The following is a 4,846-nucleotide window of genomic DNA, read 5'->3' as shown; positions in this document are numbered from 1 at the left end:
CTCAATGAGCCAAGAGCTCTCCAATTCCTGCTCCTCTAGTTAGCCAGCTTGCTCTGGAGATGCCCTGCCTCTGCTTCCCAAGTGCTGGGATTACAAGCATCCACTAGAACTGCCCATCTTTTTCCATGAATTTGGGAGATATGAACTCTAGTCCTCATGCTTGCATCACAAGTACTTTATACACAGAGCTATTTTCCTCAGCCTTTGTTAATTACTTTTAATTGTTTATATTTATGAGGTATGTTGTGATAATTCAACTCACATATACCACATGTGGTAATCACATGAAAATAGTTAGCATTTATATTTCCTTGGGCCATATCTAAGGCCTAGCTTGTGTTCTACCTTCTGACCTGGCCTGCCTGCTCACAGCTCTCTCTACCACCACGCCCTGCCCATACAGCTCATCTGCCACTCATAGCATACTACTCATGATTGCTAACTCATCCCCATTTTGTGCAATTGTCTCATTTCCCAAGCTTACCTACAATTCTCCTTGAAGGACAGAGGCCTGTCCTAGCCCTCACAGGGCCTACCTCAAGCCAGGACTTACCAAATCTTTGCTAATGGATTAAGCACTCAGCACAGATGAATTTTAAGCAGGGTTTTGAAGGCCAAAGTGGTCTGGTTTTGACAGAAAGAAGACAGCTGCTCTAGGTGGAAGGCTCAGTGAAATAAAATGCTGAGCACATTTATGTAAGCAAGGCTTCCGGGAGTATTTAGAAAACAAATTTAAACACACACTCACAAAGGGGACAGAACAGCAGATATTTTACCCAGTGGAGGAAATGACTATAGTCATAACTGACAAAGAAATGTTTGTAGAAATCCACAAAGAATAATAAGGGTATAGAAATTCTTCTTGCTATAAACAAGCAAGATGGCACAACATGGAATATTCATTATACAATAACATCTTTGGCTACTCATGAGTGGATGAGCATATGGGAAAACTCTCACTCCATGAGAGTAATTTTTCATTCAAAAATAGAAAACCTAACTGGTGGTAGAATGTTATTTGCATCTATGTCCCCAGCAATATATATCAGCACCACTGTACAGGCCATCAAGAAGCATTAAAACACATGCTACATATCACTACACAGGGCCATGCTACATTCACATCAGGCCCACAGAGAGATCACAGACTATGTTTTACTGGAGTAGGACTTTAAGAGAAATTTTACAGTGTTTTTACAGTTTATGTTCAGAACAACTGTATGTGGTAGATAGGCCATTGTGTCTCATTTAACAGGGAAGAACACGAAGTTCAGAGAAGCAGAATGATTTACCAAATATCAAATAGTTGGTAACCCTGAATTTTAGCCTGGGGTACTCTTTCTTATGAACACTGTGGTATTCATTTATCACGCTTGTGTTTGTGTAGTTGGTCTGACCAAAGCTCTTATTGATTTTTCCCATGATCTGAATTTTCAAGTCATAGATAATATGAAACTTACCCCAAGGATGTGAGCCCTAGAAAGTTAAACTTTCTCCAGGAAATGATCTTAGTTCTATGAAAAAGACCTAAAGGCATCTGAAGCTGTAATAACTATCGTACCCTCAGTTCAGCTTGAAACAGGCATGTCAAAACTGATTTTGCTAAAAAGTATTGACTCCTCACTTGGGTCCACAGGTAACTAAAAGAAGGATGAGAGTCTGACATCTCTGCCTTCATTTTGTTTCTATTTCTTTTACTTTGCCTGACTGCACAGAGACAAGGTATTGTCCCGAACCTGCAGTTATCTCAGATTCTAGAAACAGTAAAACCTCACAAGTGACACTATGCCCACAGTAGAGGATACTAACCTCTAAGGGTAAGTTTGCATCCCCAGTAATGAAAAGATTAACAATTTGACATTTTATCAGACCACCTTGCAGGATAGACCAGCTGAGGCAATGTCTTTGTTTGTTTCTATAATAGAGACCATATGTAAAAGCAAATTGGGAGAAATGGTTTATTTTAGCTTACAGCTTTGAGTCTATTATAAAGAGAAGCTGGGGCAGGAACTCAAAGCAGGAATCTTGAAGCACGAACTAAAGCCAAGGCCACAGAGGCACGCTGCTTACTGGATTGCTCCCAAGCTCATGTTCAGGTACTTCCTTATACAGCCCAGGCCTACCTGTCTAGGGATGGCACTCCCCACCATGGACTGCACCTTCCCACGTCAATCATTAATTTAAAAAAATACCCCTCTTACATGCCCACAGGCCAATTCTAATAGAAGCAATTCCTCAGTTGAGGTACCCTCTTTCCAGATAATTGTGTCAAGTTGACAAAAACTAGCCAGCACAGACAATAATGGGTTACAGGTGGGTGGCAACATCCTCTTTGCAATGTGGCTACATTAAATTAATCTTTCTCTGCTTCCCAGCATTAGGGACAGGTGTCCAAGCCTAGCTTGTTAGGGATGCTAAAGTCCAGGCTTTCGTTCTATAGAATTCCCCATCTAGAGAGATTTAAGTATCCAGTTCATCCAGAAGTAAGAGGGTATGTACCAACCAATGCATTAAGTGTTAGAAATGAGAATATATAAATGAATACCAAAACAAGAATGCAATATATACATTTTTAACAGAACTTTATTTTATTTTTTGGTTTTATGAGACAGGGTTTCTCTGTAGTTTTGGTGCCTGTCCTGGATCTCACTCTGTAGATCAGGCTGGCCTGGAACTCACAGAGATCTGCCTGGCTCTGCCTCCCAAGTGCTGGGATTAAAGGCGTATGCCACCACCGCCCGGCTTATTTATTTATTTTTTTTATAAGTGCAATTTCACAGAAAAGTGCCTTGACGTGGCTTTGCGCCCCTCCCCAAACATACTTCTAGGCTGGGCCAAATCCACAGGGACATTTCTAGGAGCAAGGAAGTGCCAAATCTTACCAGTTTCAGGGTCACCTTGAACAAAAATTGCAAATTATCCCATTCAAATGATTTCCTGGCTTTGTAGGTAAAGTCACTCACTGCCAAGATTGAGTATCTGAGTTTCATTCCCAGAATTCATGTGGTGGAAGGAGAGAACCAACTCCAACTCCTTCATGGTCTTGTCTTACACACACACACACACACACACACACACACACACACACACACAGAGAGAGAGACAGAGACAGAGACAGAGACAGAGACAGAGACAGAGTGAATAAATAAATGTAAAAAAAATTAAATACCAAAAAAGACTATCCTTAAACATGTGGACAAAAGGGCTGGAGAGATGATTTGGCCATTAAAGGCAATGTCTCACAACTAATAATACTGAGAAAACTAGCAGCCATGGGTTGAGAAACACTTCTATAGAATTTAAGTGATTTTTCTTGTCTGCTTAGTGCTTGCTGAAAGCTCAGAAAGAATTAGGTAACTGGCTCCTGGGAATGTGGAAATTGTAGAAGCAGAGGTCCAAGATGAACAGTTAGTACCCTAAGACAAGCTCCAAGTTGAACTTGAGCCTTAGATATTAATGTTTAATATAAATAAATATACTTCTCTATAATATAGATATAAATCAAATGATAGAATTAGGATGGATGAAAGAAGGTATGGGAGAACTTGTAACATGTAAAATATTATATAAATGTAACATATTAAGTAATAGTGTAATCTGCAGTCTCTTTCTGGAAAAGATGTTCTTAGGTTCTTGGCATCTTGTTCAAAAAAGTCAAAATACAATAGCAAAGTAGCAAGGAATTTGATTGAAAGGTAAAACAAAACTACAGGATAGATATATTTCAAGGAAACAGTACACCACCTGAGCTAGAGTACTAAAGAGTACCTGGTTACTGGGGAGGAGGAACAAGTTGCTAGGGATAGAGTGTAAGTGCTCTTTTTGATTGACAGGCATGGGTTATGTTTGTACTCATTGTGTATGTCCTTTCCTATGACACACCTGATTTTAATCAGATACATACCCAATCATTCATGGACATAAGATTTACAGTAAATAGAAGATTTTTTCCCCTGAAAGTTCATTCCTGAAATGAACAACCTGACAGAGGTTGTCCTACTGCAGATGTCCCTAAAACCAGTTTAGACTGAATTGGCCCATTTCACTGAGTTCAGGATGGTGTTGATCACCAAAGGCGAGTAACTGAGGAGTTGCTAGAGAGAAGCAACCCATTGCACTGTTTGGAGTGTGTTATACCTGAAGCTTAATGTAGGTGGCTGCCCCAGGTTACTAAATGAATTTCTGGGAAAGGGTGTATGTGTTGCTCAAGTCAAGCGGTAGGTGTCCCAGGTTGCTAAGCTTTATCTGTTTCCTTGCTTCAATGTCGATCATGTATTGAGTACCTACTATGGCACCATTTTAGACAAAGTTGCATTTTAATATTACTTGAACTTCAGAAATAACATTAAAGGTATATTGTTCATTCTCCATATGTTGAAAAAATGGCTCAGAGAAAAGTAATATGTCTAACCAATATAGCAAATGGTAGTGCTATGACTCAAATCCAGATCTGTCCTGATTCAAAAGCCCACATTCTTTCCACCATACCATGATGTACAGTTTCTTTTTCATACTCAAAAATCCAAGAAAGGGCCAAGGAGATGACTCATTAGGGAAAATCATTTGTCACACAAGTGTGACTACTTGAGTTTGATCCCAAGAACCCATGTAAAATGTTGGGTGAGGTTGCATGCATCTATGATCCCAGCACTCCTACACTGAGTTGGGAGGCAAAGACAGGAGAACTGGTGAGAAGCTTGCGGGCTACATAGCCTGGAGTATGCTCCATAGTGGCAGAAGCAAGAGAGATCCTACCTCACCAAGGTGGAAGACAAGAACCTACCTCTCAAAATTGTCCACAGACCTCCATCTATGCACAATGGCATGCATGCGCACACACTTACAC

This window comes from Onychomys torridus, chromosome X, assembly GCF_903995425.1.
Source record: "Onychomys torridus chromosome X, mOncTor1.1, whole genome shotgun sequence".
NCBI classification, from domain to species: domain Eukaryota; kingdom Metazoa; phylum Chordata; class Mammalia; order Rodentia; family Cricetidae; genus Onychomys; species Onychomys torridus.
This window is presented reverse-complemented; position numbering follows the sequence as displayed.